The following is a 17,707-nucleotide window of genomic DNA, read 5'->3' as shown; positions in this document are numbered from 1 at the left end:
CCTGCTCTGACAGAGAAGGAAACTGAGACTCAGAAGCATTATGTAACTTGTCCAAGGTCACACAGCTTGTCAGGAGTGAAGCCAGGATCCCAGCCCAGGTCTGTCAGCCTCCAGTGGGTTCTCTCTGCTGCCAGAAAGTCCTCCTCCTGGAAAGCAGGTCTGGGGTTGGGGTTTTCAGATAGAGCTCATCAGGATCCCCAGAGGTAAATCTATTGTCATCTGCCCTCCTCCTCCTCACCCATCTGCCAAGCAAGTCGCAGGTGAGCCCCCCGCCACGGCCCCTGCCCCAGCCCCAGGTGCTAGCTCAGCTTTGCCTGGCTCCTGGCCTCTCTCTGGTGCCCCCAAGGTGGCTCTGAGGTCACCCCACACCCCAATGCCTTTCATTCTGCATTTCCAGATCTCAGAACACAGAGGAAAATGTAGGAAGAGAGAGGAGGTCACTTGAAGGTTGGAAGCAGGGGCTCTGGTCTTGGGCAAAGGATTGGGGGGCCCAGTTATCTCCTTGATTCAAATGAACCCTTTCCCTAACTCCCACCCCTCACCCCCAGAGACAGCCAGAGCTTTGCTTAGTTAATGAAATACAAAAGAAGGAATCAGGGGGTGGGGGTGGTCGACGCGCTGGAAAGCAAGGGAGAGAGGAAAAGTTGGGTCTCTTCCAAAGAGTTAATGTTCCACAGTATGATCGATTAGGTGTCAGATGTAATTTCAAACCAATACAAGATGAATGGCATAATTTTCCCTCTCTCATTTTAGACAGAATTAAGAATCCATTAGCTAACACAAATTTTTGGCAAGTTTAATAGGAGCTCAAATCTACATTCGGAGAAAACGCTCCCCAAAGCCTGTTTCAAGCTTTTACTCCTCAGGCCCCCCAGCCTCCAGTATCCTCCCGACCCTCACAAGCCCTCTGTCGTCTCTCCCCACATGCAGCCCCCTCTCCCTTCCCCTAGCCCTTCCACACGCCCCTCCCTGGCCCAGCCTGAGATTAACTGGCCTGACCCCTCTGACAAAGGCCTCGCCTGCCCACCATTGTCTTCCAGTGGCGATGGGTGGGGGGAAGGGGCGGAGGGGCTGGCAGTGGGCCCAGGAAAGGAGAGAGGTTGCTGAATTGGCCCCAGGCTGCAGACAAACCCTAGGGAGAGGGGTGAACTGGGGCTTTGGGACTGTTTGTGTCGCAGCTACTCCCCAGTTTCTCCCCCAGAAAAGTTCTTATTTTTGTCCAAGACAAAGCATTACCCGGTTCACGAGAGGAGACACAAACCCCATTCTGCCTTTTACATCTACATGTATTAGTGTACAAGGTAAACCTGAGAGATGAAAAACAACAGTTACCATCCCATTCTACAGATGGGAAAACTGAGGCTGGGGGAGGTGATTAGAATCAGCTGGGTCCAAGGGTAAAACTTGGCTTTGCTACTTCCTTACTAGGGCCCTTAGGCCTTTCCTCTGGGCCTCAATTTCCTTATCTGTAAAATGGGAGGGACCTTGGTCCCCAGTGCAGAGTATTATCCTGAAGGCCAAAGTCAAGGAGAAAGTCAGGTATCCACTCTGCAGGAGCTTCCTGAATCAGCTCCAGCGCACCCCTTCCAGTCTCACAGCCTGATCTGGAAGACCAGCCTGCAGACTGAGCTCTGTCCTGGAAAGCAAAAGAGACCAGAATAATGATTATGACAGCTTCCCCTTACTAGGGAATGATTTTATGCCGAGAATGGGAACCAAGCTCATTTATTCCTCAGACCTTTATCAGATACTAGTATCATCATCATCTCACTTTCCAGGTCAGGAAACTGAGGCACAGACAAGTGAAGGAACGACTAAAGTGCTAGCAGGGGCAGAGCTAGAATTCCAACCCGGGCAGCCTAGTCCTAAGGCCTATAGCTCTCTACCCAAGGTGAAGCAGAGGCAAAGGTCTGGGATGGTGGAGGCTCAGGATGTGATGACCCCAGACCCTGGGTCTGGAAAGGCTTCATGAAGGACTATAGGCTTGACTTAGATTTTAACTGATGAGTAGGAGTCTACCAGGTGGGCAAGGAGAGAAAGAATGTTCTAGGCAGTGAGAACAGCATGTGCCAAGGCACCGAAGGAAGTCTCAGCATGGGGATGGTGAGTGACGCACTGTGCCAACCAAAACATGGGGTTCATGTGGAGGATGGCAGGAAACAGGTGGGATAGGCAGGCCAGGTGCTTCATTCTGACAATCCTGCTCTAGAAATTGGGAATTCTAACTTCTATAGCTAACCTTGCATGTCATACTCAGGAGTTACGAGTTTTTCATGTTGTTGTAATAATAGAGGTAGCATTTTTCCATGTGCCAAATGCTTTATAGCATTACAATAACCTTACAAAGCAAACACTGTTATCCTGTTTTTCAGATGAGTAAACTGAGGCTCAGAAATACTAAGTTACTTGCCTAAGAGACACAGCTAAAGATTGAGAGAAGTGACCATTCGACCCAGGTATAACCCCAAAACCCAAACTCATAATCACTGTGGTTCTGGGTCCTGGGAGGCAGTGGGGAACTGGGGAGGGATTTTGGCAGGGAGTGATGGGTTGGATTGGGTTATAGGAAAAGAAGAGGTTCAATTGGGGCACCTGGGTAGCTCAGTGGGTTGAAGCCTTTGCCTTCGGCTCAGGTCATGATCCCGGGCTCCTGGGATCTTGTCCCACATCAGGCTTTCTGCTCAGCGGGGAGCCTGCTTCCCTTCCTCTCTCTGCCTGCCTATCTGCCTACTTGTGGTCTCTGTCTGTCAAGTGAATAGATAAAATCTTTAAAAAAAGAAGAAGAAGAAGAAGAAGAAGAAGAAGAGGTTCAATTGGACCAGAGTGTGATTGGAGGCTCCATCTGGAATTTTTTTTCTTTTTTTAAAAGATTTTATTTATTTGACAGAGATAGAGAGAGAGAGAGTAGGCAGAGAGACAGGCAGAGAGAGAGAGGGAAGCGGGCTCCTGGCTCACCAGAGAGCCTGATGTGGGGCTCGATCCCAAGACCTTGAGACCATGACCTGAGCTGAAGGCAGAGCCTTCAGCTGAGCCACCCAGGCGCCTTTCCATCTGGAATTTTCATCTGGACCAAAGCACTGGAGAAGGATGGGGGGAAAGGCTCTCCCCACCCATGAGGATGGAAAAGAGGGCCTCCCAGAGCCTAAGTAGTAATAATCATAACAATACCAATTCTTCAGCAGCCTCTACCCTGTGACTGGACCATCTCCACCATCTCCAACTCACACAGTGTTGTAGGGCAAATACTGTTAGTCCCATTTTACAGATGAGAAAGCTAAAGCTTAGAGAGGTTGGCCAGTTTCTCTGGACCACACAGTTGTGTTCTGGCAGAGCTGGTACTGGCCCAGAGCCCTGGCCTTCCCTCATACCTCACTACCAGAAGGTGGCTGGGCTACACACCAGATGCCAGCTCTTCCCTCTTGACGTGGCTTAATATTCCCTGAGGTACCTACGGAGCCGTCTCCCCATTTGGGTCCCAGCAAATGGCTTTGAGCTAAGGGAGATGGAAAGGGGAAGAGGAAGAGGGGAGGAGAAGAGAAGTTGGGAGAGAGAGGAGCTCTGAGGGGAGAGCCGTCAGTCATTTTTCCTGTTTCTGACCACTCAGGAAGATGTCCAGGGCATGGTTAGAGGAAGATGAATGCATTCAGTTATCCTCGCCTTAAAAGTGAAAAAGACACTTCATGCCTTTGCCTCATTTTCTACCTTTTGGGAAGTCCTTCCTGTTACCTAACTCGCATCCCTCCTAATGGACCCACAAACAATCCCAGTTGCCAGTTCCATGGAAGAGCCCATGGACCCCACCATGAGGAAATATCTTGTCACCTTCCTCCTGCAGTAAAGAGTCAAGGGGTGGAGGGATATTGTGCCTCCTTAGCTTTCTGTCACTGCACACCCAGAGGTGGGGGTGGGGGCGGTGGAGGGACTATGTTCCCAAGTTATCCCACTGGAAGAAGGAAATGACTGGTCCAGCCTCTCCTCAGCAGAGAGGAAAAGGACCAGCAGTATCTGGGGTGAGGGAGGGGGAGTACCTGCTGCGGCCACAGCCTGAAAAACAGACCCAGGGCTCCTGTCCTGAAGAAAGGAGATCTCTGAGTTTGGGTAAAATTACTTCACTTGCTGGATATCACAGCCAAGAGTATATAAAGGAATTCATATCCCTGCCGAGGCCAGAAATTGCATGAGCCCAGGGCCGCCCTTAAGGGAGAGAACTTGGGGAGGAGACTGGAGAGAATACTTAAGAAAAAATGACTTTGTGGGAAAGAATTTGAGCTTCATTTTTATTTATTTATTTGAGAGAGAGAGAAAAGGAGCAAGGTGGGGAGGGATAGAGGGAGAAGCTGACTCCCCACTGAGCAGAGAGCCCGATGGACTCAATCCTGGGACCCTGGGATCATGACCTGAACTGAAGGCAGGCACTTAACCGACTGAGCCACTGAGGTGCCCAGAATTCAGGTTTCAGAAGCAAAAGACCGCAAGTTAGAATCTGGGCCCACCCACTGTAAAAGGTAAGCTACCTGGGCAGACTTGTTCACTTATTTGACACATGTTCATTGATAGCCCATCCTGTGCCAGGCACTGAAGATCCTTACCTTTAAGGAACTTATATCCTAGCTGGGAGACAGGCATCATACATCAGTAAACTATATGTTAGAAGGTAGTAAGAATTATGGGGGAGAAAGTTCACAAGAAGGTGATCTAGATTGGCGAGGTGGATAAGGGTAGACCTCATCTGGAAGAGCAGCATTTGAACTAAGACCTGCAGGGGATGAAGAAATCCATAGTGTGGGTATCAGGGAGCAGCCAGCAAACAGGTGAGCCAGGGCCTGAAGGGCCCAGGGGGGCCAGTGGACTGGAGGGCTCCAGGGTGAGCAGAAGCAGGTGAGGCCTGAGCTGGAATGGAGCAAGGCACAGACTGCACGGGGGCCCCATTTGTATAGGCTTTGTTTTTCTTTGTATAGGCTTTGGTTTTCTCCGGGAATAAAATGGGGAACCTGGCCAAATTTCCAGTGAGGGAAAACATGATCAGACAAATGTTTCAAAGGTTCACTGTTGCTCCTATAGAGAGTATAGACGGGGGCTGGGGGAGGGGAGTAGGGGAGAGGTGAGGGAAGAAGCAGGGAACAGGGAAATCGGGTAGTTGTTTAATCTAGCTGAGTCTCAATGTTCTCATTTGTCAAATGGGAATGAAAAGTGTTCCAGAAGATATGCTATAAAAGATTTGTGTGTATATCCCCAGCCTTTAGCAGATGCGGTTCAACAAAGTCTCACTGAGTGAAAGAATGAATGATTATCTTTCCATGCCCTCCTCACTTACATAACTCCTATCCTAAGCCCAGAAACAGCTCCTTGGAAGCTTCTAGAAACCAACAAACATGGATTCTCATCCTGATTAACCACTCTTCTTCATCTGTAAAATGGGGATAATATTATCTATTCCCCAGGATAATTGTAAAGATTAAATAAAATAACGTGTGCCAATCTGCATTGCCCAATTGGAAGCCACTAGCCACATGTAGCTATTTAAATTTAAATTAATTGAAATTAAATAGAATTTAAAATTCATTTCCTCAGTCACAGTTAGCCATATTTCAAATGCTTAATAACCTCATATTGGCTAGTGACTACCATACTGAACAGAACAGAAATAGGACATTTCTTTCCTTGCAGAAAGTTCTGACAGTGCTGGTCTGAAGCACTCAACTTAGCCTGGCCCAAGTCGTAAGCACAGGAATGCTACCATTCTTGGAGGACTCGGGCAGTGAGACTGATTATTCTTCCCATAGTTTGCCAGAGGCCATCCATTTGATGTTCTCCAGCGTTGAGTCTAAAGATGAAGATCAGGGAAGAGTCAGGGGCTAGTCAGGGCAGAAGGAGAGAAGGAGGAAGAACAGGTCCCTTGGACAAGACCAAAAGAGTTGGCACTAAGGATTGCCCGGGGGGTGGAAGTGAGTAGAATATTGTGTCGAATATTGTGTCGGGCGCAGGGAAGAAAAGACCAAGAGAGAAAAACAGAAGAGAGAGAGAGAAATTCAGGCATCCAAGAGCTGGTCCCCAGGAATGCAAATTTTGAGATCCTTAATCTGTATTATTGAGTTCATTCATACTGCCTGTGTTCATTCAGCACCTATTATGTACCTGGTCCTGTCCTACATGCTGGGATGCTACTATTTAAAAAAAAGGCCCCACCCACAGGGAGCTTGTGTGTAGATAAGGGGTGGGAAAACTAGAGGAGGAATATAAGCCATGTGCAACATACATAGCATGCTAAATGGTGATATGTACTAAAGAGAAAAATAAAGCAAAAAAGGAGAGGGAAAGGAGGTGCAGTTTTTGATGGGGGTAGTCAGGAAAGTCTCTTAGAGAAGGTGGTGGTTTATTTTGGTTGCCTAGAGCTGTGGGGATTGAGAAGAATGGGGAAGGACTGACAAAGGGGTGATGAAATCCTCAAAATTGTGATAAAGGTCACACAACCCCATGAATATACTAAGAAACCATTGAATTGTACATTTTTTTCTTTTTTAAGATTTTATTTAGGGGCGCATGGATGGCTCAGTTGGTTAGGCAACTACCTTTGGCTCAGGTCGTGATCCTGGAGTCCTGGGATCAAATCCCACATCGGGCTCTCCTAGCTCCATGGGGAGTCTGCTTCTCCCTCTGACCTCCCCTCTCATTCTGTCTCACTCTGTCTCTCTCTCTCAAATAAATAAATAAAATCTTTAACAACAACAACAAAAAGATTTTACTTATTTCTTTGACAGAGAGGGACAGCAAGAGAGGGAACACAAGCAAGAGAGGGAACACAAGCAGGGGGAGTGGGAGAGGGAAAAGCAGGCTTCCCACTGAGCAGAGAGCCCGATGTAAGGCTCCATCCCAGGACCCTGCGATCACGACCTGAGCCAAAGGCAGATGCCTAACAACTGAGCCACCCAGGTGCCCCGAATTGTACACTTTAAAAAAAAAGAAGAAGAATTTATCTGGGGCACCCTGGGTGGCTCAGTTGATTAAGCATCTGCCGTCTCAGGTCACAATCCCAGGGTCCTGATATCACACCCCACGTCGGGCTCTCTGCTCTATGGGGAACCCGGTTCTCCCACTCCCTCAGCCTGATGCTCCCCCTCCTTGTGCTCTTGCTCTCTTACTCTCAAATAAATAAATAAAATCTTTTTTAGAAATCTATTTATTTATTTGAGAGAGAGAGTGCATGAGGGGCACAGAGAGAAAAAAGAGGGAGAGAGAATCTCAAACCGACGCCCTACTGGGGATTGAGCCCAATGCAGAGACCACCACCTGAGTCAAAATCAAGAGTCAGACACTTAACCGACTGAGCCACTCAGGCACTCCAAATTGTACACTTTAAATGAGTGAATTATAACTTAGCAAAGCTGTTATTAAAAGAAAAAAAAATCACTCTGCCTGCTGCACCGCAAACAGACTGAAGGGACCCAGGGCCGAGACTGTGGTCATCCAGGAGAGAGGGGACAGCAGCGTAAACCAGGGTGGTTAGCAGTGGGGTGATGCGAAGTGCTCAGAGTCTGGATTGATTTTGAAGGCACAACAGACAGATTTGCTTTTGGATCAGGTATGAAGTGTAAAAGAGCATTGTCAAAGAGGACTCCAGAATTTCTTGCCTAGGAAACCACAAGAGCTAAGGAAGTAAAGGCCTGGAAAGGGAGAGGGGCTGGCCCGAGGGTACCAGTCACCAAAGGCACCTGAAAGGGACTCTGAAAGGAGGCAAAGTAATTGCTTAGATTGGCAGACCCCAGCCTTTGACTTTGAATTCTAACCCTACCACATTACAGAACCTCTCCCAGCCTCAGGACCACAGGCTAGGATCTACTAAGACTGATTAGGACAGATCCAACTCATTTATGATGGGAGAGCATTTGCTCCTTCTGTTTCCCCTTCCTTCCACGGACCTGAGACAGCTCTGAGCCAGGAGCTCAGAAGAGAACCAAGAGGGGTCTATTGCAGACCTTAGGCTCCTGAGGGAGAACTGGTTGGAGTTTGGGCATTGCTCCCAGCTGTTTGAATCCTGTAATGGAGAGAGAACAGGGAGAACATGCTCACACCCCCCCCACCCCCCACTCCGCCATCCCCTGCCCCCACCCCCACCCCCCCAGCCTGAAGGGTAGGCAGTCTGGGTCCTGTGACTCCACCCTCTCTAGGGGCAGGGAGGCTGGGCCCTACACATCTGGGCTTAGAGATCATCCTCTGAGTCAGTTCTCCCCAAGCTGGTGAGAGATTCTAGGAAGCTTTTAATTACCGCCTCAGAGTGGATGCTAGGTTAATGTGATGATTCGAAAGGTGTATTTTTCAATTATATTTAACGAAAAGATTTATAGTGAAGTAAAATATAATTAGGAGGCTGCCAGCAGACAGACTTCCTGGGAGGAAGAGAGATGAGAGAGACCCTTAATGGGGCAGGTTGGAGCCCAAGCTACAGGACCGGCTCATCCCACCCCCACCCTGCAAGATGTCAAAACATTAATCAATTCTGCCATTCAAACACACTGACTCAGTGTCTATGCCATGCTGGGCTCAGAGTTTACCAGGGGGACAGAACAAATACTATGGTCCCTATCTTCAGAGAGCTTACAGACCAGCAGGATGGGGGGAAAAAAAAAAAAGGGGCAAGGCAACAATTAAATACTGCAAAGGAAATAGTAGAAAAGGCATCAGAAAAGTTTCTTGGGTGGACGTGGGGGTGGACAAAGTGAGACCTGAAGCATGAAACGGGGCCAGCCATGAAGAGTGGGAGAGAGGTGAGGGCACTGATTGGACCAAGAAAGCCGTCCAGTTCCTAGGGTGAGAAGGTGATCTTAGTGTGTGCAGAGTGGAAAGAAAGGCCAGTGAGGCTGGGACATAGAGAGGGAGAGGCAGGGGCCAGTGTGGGTCTCTGGGGAAGGAGGGAGGGACCAGATCCAGCTGATAAGGAGTTAGGATTTTATTCTACGTGCTGAGGAAGCCACGGGGAAATTTTAAGCCAGAGAGTGAAAAGCTTGTATTTTTTAAAGATTACCCTAGCTGCTCTGGGAGAATGGATCAGATTGGGGCAAGGTGGGAAGCCAGAGTAGACACCCAGAGAAGAGGTGATGTGACCTTGTGTAGAGGGAAGCAGTGAGGAAGGAGAGAAGAGAGGGACTCAGGGGGCTCTTGGAGCAAGGATCCGTGGCTCTTGGTGAGAGGCTGTGTGGAGAATGAGAGGAAGGGGGAACTCAGCATGAGTCCAGGTTTTTGGCTTGAACAACCAACTGGATGCTGCCTTTTACTGAAATGAGGAAGCCCAGAGAAGAAATAGGTGGGAAGAATGTGGATAAAGAGTTCAGATCTTGAGGTGCCACGATGGTTCAGTCCATTAAGCATGTTCAGGTCATAATCCCAGGGTCTTGGGATCAAGCCCCAAATCAGGCTCCCTGCTCAGTGGGTAGTCTGCTTTTCCCTCTCCCTCTGCCTGCTGCTCCCCCTGCTTATGCTCTCTCTCTGTCAAATGAACGAACAAAATCTTTTTTTTAGATTTTTATTTATTTATTTGACAGAGAGAGTGAGAAAGCACAAGCAGGGGGAGCAGCAGAGGGAGAGGGAGAAGCAGGTTTCCTGCTAAGCAGGAAGCCTGATACGGGGCTCGATCCCAGGACCCTGGTATCATGACTTGACCTGAAGGAGAAGCTTAACTGACTGAGCCATACAGATGCCCTGAAATCTTTATTAAAATAAAAAAGAGAGAGTTCAGATTTGGAATGGAGACCCTCTAGGGACTTCCCTGGCCCTGAATGCTGGAAGTCTGGATGCTTCACCCCAAGGGGGTCCACTTTTATCACCTTATTCTATTTCTCCCTGCATTGTCCTTCAGCTTTTTTGTATGTCTAACTTCCATTCCCCCTTTTGCACTTGCGAGTGCATGCTTCTCTCTTTGGAGAGCGAATTCTGTCATTCTCAGCTCCCTTTAACTGCCTAAATTCCTGAAATGCTACCACTAAGTTCGCATTATACTCGTATTCACTGAGAACCCACTATGGGTCAGACAACATGCTGTAAGCATTGGCTACAGTATTTCCATCCAATCCTGCTAATCACTCCTTCCATGGTATTAATATAACAGTAACAAGGGTGACTGGGTTGTTTAGGCAACTGCCTCCGACTCAGGTCATGGACTCAGGGTCCTGAGATCGAGCCTTACATCAAGCTCTCTGCTCAGCGGGGGTCTGCTTCTCCCTCTCCCTCTGCCTCTGTGCTCGTGAGCTCTCTCTCTCAAATTAATAAATAAAAATCTTTTTTAAAATATAGAACAATAATAATAGTGACCATTTAATGGCAACTCTCTCGAGCTAAGCCCTTTACATGAATTATATTTAAAATTTAAAACAAAATTTTATTTACTTAAGTAATCTCCACACCCCATTTAGGGCTCGAACAAGAGGTGCACACTCCTCTGAGCCAGCCAGGTGCCCCTACATGAATCATATTTAAATCTCACTGAGAAATAACCTGCCCAGGGTCACACAGCCAGTTAGTATTGAAAATGAAATGAGAGGGGCACCTGGGTGGCTCAGTGGGTTAAAGCCTCTGCCTTCGGTTCAGGTCATGATCTCAGGGTCCTGGGATCGAGCCCCACATCGGACTCTCTGCTCAACGGGGAGCCTGCTTCCCTTCCTCTCTCTCTACCTGCCTCTCTGCCTACTTGTGATCTCTGTCTGTCAAATAAATAAATAAAATATTAAAAAAAAAAAAGAAAGAAAGAAAATGAGATGAGAAATCTAGGATTGTCTCCAGTACACCAGACTCTCTGGGGGACATAAGAACTGCATGGGTGATGAAAGGAAGGAACCATTTGACTGCCTTTCCTCTCCTGCTCGCTCATTCTTTCCCAGATGAAGCACAGAGGTGACATTATTCTCTGACTTCCTTCCCTGGGTGCAGAGGACAGGCACGCCTGATGACAACTCCCAGGCATGCACTGTGTTGGGCAAATCTGCACGTTTGTTGGGGAGGGAACAGTTGTGGTAGGAGCTACCAGGTCCTAAGAGGCATTCCTGGTGTCATAGGGGTGAGTGCCTAACCATGTAATGAGGGCTCCTGCTCCGTGATCCAGAGAGGTGATTCTTTTTTTTTTTTTTTAAAGATTTTATTTATTTATTTGACAGGCAGAAATCACAAGTAGGCAGAGAGGCAGGCGGGGGGGGGGGGGAGCAGGCTCCCTGCTGAGCAGGGAGCCCGATGTGGGGCTCTATCCCAAGACCCTGAGATCATGACCTGAGCCGAAGGCGGAGGCTTTAACCCACTGAGCCACCCAGGCACCCCGAGAGGTTTTTCTTTTATCCCCTATCCTCTGAGGAAGGGTTTTGTTGTATAGATGTGTGTGCATTTGTGCTGGTGTGCACATGTGTGTGCAAGCCAGAACAGGCCTGTCTCCTATGCATTTCCCTCTGAATATGTATGTGGCATGATGGTTTTCTAGTTGTCTGGGCCCTCATGAAGGCAAGTAACTTGTACATTTTTTTCATGTATAGGCCTGTGGTTGGAGTTCACGCAGTATAGAGAAGGCCTGCCCTAGAGTTGAGTTCCGAGCTCAGCTCCCCACCTCTTCTTGCCTGTCCCTAGCTCCCTGCTTCTTCCCCACCTCCCCTCATGCTGGGCAGAATGCCCTTAGCCTGTGCCGGCTGGCACACATGCCACATGGTGCCTGGCGCGCGTCTGGGCAAGGATGACGCCCCCAGGCCCGGCTGGGATACTAAGCCACCCGCTGCCTCCCCCATCTTCAGAACGGAGCGTCCCCATCCCGTCCCCTTTCTCAGCCAGGGACTCGGGGAGCAGGCGGGGACACGGCACAGACAGATACGAACACACAGATGCACCCAGAGACGCCCACAGGCGTGTGCCCCAGAGAGGCACAGGCGTTCACACAGCCTTGGGCACACTCACACATGTGCATTCACAGAGATCCAAAGAAACTTGTAGGCACTCACCACTTGCACAGATCTCGACCTGAAGTAAACCCTCCTGTCCATTTGGGTTCACTTCTGATAAAGCCGGCCGTGTCTCTGTCCATGGTGCTGAAAGCAGACTTTTCTCCTTACAGAAGGACAAGACAGGGAAGAGAGGAGAGGAGACCTGGAATGGGTGGTAGAAGACACAAGAAATGGAAGACAGAAAAGAGACCAAAGGGAGAAACCCACAGATAAATGAACGAGAGAGAGAGAGAGACTTGAAAGGATACCAGGGGAACAAAGCAGTGTTCAAACAGTGGGCCTGGGAGAGGCGGGTGATGACGGAAGTTGATCTCAGATCCCATCGCTGCTTTTAAGTGCAGACTTGGGTTCAAGGATTTAGCCATCTTTGCCCTTCAGGGCCAATTATGGGAAGAGTTTGGTAAGGGTACTGTGACAGGTGAGGGATCCTGGATGTGTGGTTCCTGTGGCCTCCAGGTGTCCTTTTCCAGGTACCTCCTTGCCTTGGAAGACCTTAAAATAGTAGTGGAAGGAGACAGATACCAAGAAAGTTCTATCATAACCCCACAAAAAGCTTCCCACCTGATTTCTTATCTCAATTTGTGTTGGGCAAGTGGACAGCAATGTTGATCTGGATTTGTTCTGAGGATTGTAGGGATTTAGTGACTGCTTAATGCTTATCTGTAAGATTGGATTATGGGTTCCTATCTCCCTCTCTTGAGATAAAAACTTCTCTCTGGTGCGATTGCCTAGTAGGGATTCTCCCCCACCAGCAGCCCCCTCGTTGTGAAATATATAGAATATAAAGAATGCCCACAGGGCGCCTGGGTGGCTCAGTGGGTTAAAGCCTCTGCCTTCGGCTCAGGTCATGATCCCAGGGTTCTGGGATCGAGCTCCGCATTGGGCTCTCTGCTCAGCGGGGAGCCTGCTTCCTCCTCTCTCTCTCTGCCTGCCTCTCCGCCTACTTGTGATTTCTGTCTGTCAAATAAATGAATAAAATCTTTAAAAAAAAAAAAGAATGCCCACTTTCCTGGTGGAGGAGGAGGATTTTCAAGAATGAAAGGGCTTTATTATTTAATAACTAGGCAAGAGGGGATGAAGAAGATGAGGAAGGATGAAAGAGAAAAGGGGGGGGAGAAAGAATGTGTAAAGATGGAGGAAAGGAGAGAGGGAAGAAGAAAGAGATTGGAGGAAAAGGAAAGGGAGAGGATAGAGGTGCAGATGGCAAAAATGAGAGAGGGCATGAGTCACTCAGACAGACTCCAGTGTCCAGGGAAAGGACAGGGGAAATATGCCAGGTGGAGCAAATTGCTCCCCAGGGGCCCAGATTAGACTGGAAGTCCAGGCTGGTCCTGCAGCTGTTCACAATGGCATTCTCCACCCTGAGCTTCGGGCAGAGAGACCCCATGGGCCAGGAGTACAGATGTGAGGAGAAACTGCCCTAACACAGAAAGTGGGATCAAATGCAGTCAGGTCTGTGTTTAGGTTTCCTCATGTGTGGGATGGGGACAGTGAATGCCTTCTTGGGGGTGTTTCCACCTATTTGCATGTGAGCAGTGGCAGAAAGAGAGCCACATGTATGGGAGTTCACAGGAGAGAAGGTATTGGGTTGACTGAAGGTAAGGAGCAGGCAGAGGAAGAAGAGAGGCAGAAGGAGAGAAGTGAGTGAAAAAGAAAGGACAATGTTCCTGAAAATTTGTGGACCTCCTAATTATTCTCTTATTCCTACCAAGAGAGAAGACAGGAATAGGATACAAGTTGGATGTATGTGCCCCAGTGTCCTTTTCTGTAGTATGGGTATGACAACCATCCCAACCTCAAAAAGTGGACAGCAATTATCTCAACCAAAAAGTGGTTGAGATAATCATTAGCTTGTGTGTAATGCTTAATTTAAGTCAGTTATGAATACATAATAAGATCCACATATATGCTAGTTTCCATCGTTATTGTTAGATCTTGGTTTTGCACTGGAATCAGGGAAATTTTTCTTCCTGTTTAACTAGAACTTCCTGCTACAAATTCGGGTTCAACCTGTGGGTCTCCTTTTGAGCACCACAGAGAACTGTGATTTCCCAGCTCTTCAGAGTCAGCAGATTTTCTAGGGGTACAGAGGAGGACTCCCATGGTGAGGAAAGACAGGGTCTAGGGAACAAGGTACACACCAAGGACCGTCAAGGATGTTTTCCTGGATTCCTGAAAAAGCTGGATCCTGGGCTTACATCAGTGTCTCCCCGCCCAGACCAGAGTCTCAATACTCCACCCTATTTAGAGCTAGTGCCCCCCCCAAGCCTGTACAGGTGTGAACATATGGGTCATTTCTTCCAGATTGCTCTTCCAACCCCAATCCCTTCTCCCTTTTTTATCTACACTTCTGCTCTTTTCTTCTAAGGAATCTAGGTAGGAGGAAAGAAATTCCCTTACTACTTAGAGGGGTGGGATTTCCCCACCCTGCACAGGCAAAATAGATGGTCTCATTCTGGAGGTCAAGGAAGCATGTGGGGACTGGCACAAGGAGGGGTGAGGGGTGGCAGGGCAGCCCCCATGTCCTCCCATTCCCCCCAGCTCCTGTCTCATCACTGTCACCATTCAATCATAGCAGATGGGCTGCAGCTGTGAGCGCCAGCCCGGCACACAGGCTGGTCCGTGCCACTTGGGAGAGAAGGAAGAGAAAGGGAGGGAGGGAAGGAGGAGGAATGGAGGGAGGAGGGAGAGGAGAAAGGGAAGAAGAGAAGGAGGAGGAAAAGGAGGAGTGTGGAGGAGGAGAGAGATCGCTTGAAGAGAAAGGGACTTGGTACCTTTTATGCCTCTCTCTTCCCAGCAGGAGAGCAGAGGCCAAGGCTGGGCTCACAAGCTGGGCAGTGCCAGGCGAGATGGGCATATGCCCTTGATTACTACCAGGACCGCAGGCCAAGCCTCCGCAGCCGCCACGGCCTCATAAATCAGTTTTTAAGTAGCAACCACATGGACATTTCCCAGCTGAGAGGCCTGGCCTCTGTCGGCCCAGCTAGGGCAGCCCTGGTGGAGGGGCAGGTGCCAGGCCAGGGCATAGGAAAGAGAGAGGTGGTCATCAAGGCTTGGTGGGAAGTGGGTTAGGAGCTTGTTCAGGCAACGTCTGAGGGCAGTGTCTCCTGCCAAAAGGGAGTATGCAAGACGGTGACAAGTGGCTGGCAGTGGGTCCAGAGCCCCCTGTTGGGCTCTTAGACCCTGTCCCGGTTTCCCCTGGGGAAACTGTCCACAGACTTGGAGGATGGTGTTGTTACTGGAGCTCCCTCCCTCCAGATCCTCCTCCCATTTAGAATAGAGTCTCTGTGAGGGTGAGGGCAGTGTGTGGGCATGTGCACTTGGGTATCCAATGTGCTCACTGCTCCTGATGGGTAGGAAGCTATCTCCCCGATATCTAGCCCAAGCCCGGTGAAGACCAAGCATCTAGTAAGATGGCTTGAATGAATACATGATCATGTTCAAAGGGGGTCAGTTATGTGCGTTCACAGGAACGTGAGGATTTATATCTGAGCATGTATGATGGCCAAGTCTATGTGCCTATATATGGGGGGTGTCTGTGGGTGCTCTGGGGAGATCTGTTCTGACAGACACCCCTCCACACCCTCCCTTTCAGCCCTCCCCTGAGCCCTGATTCTCCCCTTCTGAAGACCCTGTAAGACGGTAGCTCCAGAATCCCACTCCCCCCAGCCCGATCCCTTGCTAAACACCCCCTTCTGCAGGCCACCGTTGGTGCTTGGGGGGGAGGGGGTAGGGGCACGGGGAGCGCGGGAGTCCCGCCCCTGGAACGGCGGGCAGAGCGGGCGGGGTGGGGGCGCCCAGCCTTCTTGCGCCCAGTGTCTCCTCCCTGGGTGAACAGATGTCTCGGAATTTTAGATGTGCTCTCCGCCCCTCCTCGCAATAACTACCCCCACCCCCAGCTGGCACTGGCTGTGGCGTAGCGCCCTCCCCTCCCCCACCTCCGATAGCAGAACCGGCTGATGGATCAGGGAGCTCGGCCGGAGGCCCAGGCCAAGAGGCGGGGGAAGCCGACCGGGTCGCGGCAACGGGCTGGGCCGAATTCCGGAGACTCCTGGTGCGGAGAGAACAGGGTCGGCGCTGCCCCCGCCTCTTGCCTTCTTCTCTCCTTCCTTGCCAGCTTCCGCATTTCCTCAGCCCTATCTCTCCTTCTGCGATCCCCGTCTCTCTGTCCCTCTCGCTCTCTGCCCCACCTCAAAACCCTCACATCATCCCGTCAACCGCGTATACGCAAACCCTCCACACAGAGCCTCACACTTCGCGACAGAAACTCCTCCTGGCAACTTCGGCGGAATTCTTCCCTCCAGAGACCCCTTTCCCTGCATTCCGTGAGCCACCCCACCCCCAACTGGCCGCCTGCCTGCCCTCGGTGGAAACCCAGAGTTAATCCGGAAAACAGGAGGGAGGGCAGGAGGGGAGTGAGGATCGAGATCAGGGAGGCCAAGGATACCCGGTTTGGCCGGGGTTTGAGAGACACCCAAATTTTCTAATCACTGCTAATTAAGGAACAATCCAATTCCGCGGACCCTCAATTCGGGGAAGGGGGCGGGACCCGCTGAGGGCAGGAGGGGGCCTTGGCAGGGCTTGGCAGCCCGGGGTGGTGCCAGGCACCCTCCCCCACCCTCCCCCCACCCGCCAGCATTCCGAGGTAACAGGCATTTGTTACCCAGCTCGTGCCAGGAGCGATTGGCAGGTTCGAGTAGGCACAGTCATTCCGCACACAGATGTCCCTGCGTTCGCTCTTCTGATATGAATTCTGTCAACTCCGAATCTGAGGGAGAGGAGCAGACAGCCCCACAGACAGAGTTACAGACAGAGCAATTGTCTGGAGGACACAGAACTGCACAGATATTTGTTTTTTTTTTTTCTTCTTCTTCTTCTCTGAAAAAAAGAAATTAAAGAAAATTAAGAAAGACACTCACTAATTTGGGGGGACCCATCTGAGCTCCTGAGAGTGGCCCTCACTTTCTCAATCCTCCCCCCAGTTCATGCCCACACTTTTCCATTCTCCCCCAGGGCTCCAGAAATCATCCCTGAACTTCAAATTCAAGTCTTTGCAACCAGAACCACGGAAGTCCGGGAGGTCTCTTTCCTCGTATAGGACTCAGAATTCCTGAATCCCTGCAAGTTCTAGAATACCATCAACCTGGTGCAGGTTCCAGCATTCTAGAATCTCTGAAAGTAGAAATTCCAGAACTCCCGCTCCTGGGCAGATTGTGCCCAGGGATCAATTACTATATCACCCTCTCCATCAGAGAGGGGGAAGTGGGTGCTATCCCATGTACAGGAGTGGGAGCCCCCCCCCCCCATTGCCTGGTCCTCACCAGCTGTCCCCAGCCTTGGCAACCAGCCAAAAACACAGCCTGCCCTTTGAATTTGGAATGCAGAAAGGTCGAGCCCCCTGACTCCTACCTCTTTCTGGCACTCCCTCCCAGCTCCAGTTTCCATCCTGACCCTCCACACCTGACCCGGCCATTCTGCCTCTGCCCGCCCCAGCAGCTGTGGGAGAGAGCTGGTTGGTCACTGGGCATCTGTGAGCAGGCTGGGCTTGAAGAGCCGCTGGGGTTTGGTTCTCCCTGGGCAGCCCGTGCTGGTGGAAGAAGGGGAAGGCAAAGGGGCCAGAGTAACTCACTGACATCAGAGGAGAGGGGCACAGAGGGATTCGGCTTGTGGTTTGTTGGGTTGTGTTTTTTAAATCTTTCTTTCTTTTTTTTAAAAAAGAAAAAGCCCCCATCCTGTGTCAT

At 50.1% G+C, this 17,707-nt stretch overlaps 1 protein-coding gene and 1 long non-coding RNA gene across 3 annotated transcripts in view; one reads left to right on the top strand and one right to left on the bottom strand.

Moving 5' to 3' along the window:
• Positions 1-2,424, top strand: part of CDK12 (cyclin dependent kinase 12) — a 96,355-nt gene extending 93,931 nt beyond the window's left edge. The window contains exon 18 of the mRNA XM_059379844.1: positions 2,373-2,424. The gene's annotated coding sequence lies outside the window, so the exon portion shown is untranslated. The remainder of the gene's footprint in view (positions 1-2,372) is intronic.
• Positions 73-16,819, bottom strand: LOC132003931 (uncharacterized). Of its 2 annotated transcripts, none has more exons than XR_009400369.1 (3): positions 16,630-16,819; positions 11,964-12,108; positions 73-146 (listed from the first exon to the last, which is right to left on the bottom strand). It is a non-coding gene; the product is annotated as an uncharacterized LOC132003931 (long non-coding RNA). The 2 variants fall into 2 exon arrangements; XR_009400368.1 differs by lacking the exon at positions 73-146 and adding an exon at positions 1,424-1,636.
• Between the last annotated feature and the right edge of the window lie 888 nt (positions 16,820-17,707).

The sequence above is a fragment of the Mustela nigripes genome, chromosome 16 (assembly GCF_022355385.1).
Source record: "Mustela nigripes isolate SB6536 chromosome 16, MUSNIG.SB6536, whole genome shotgun sequence".
NCBI lineage: Eukaryota > Metazoa > Chordata > Mammalia > Carnivora > Mustelidae > Mustela > Mustela nigripes.
This window is presented reverse-complemented; position numbering and strand designations above follow the sequence as displayed.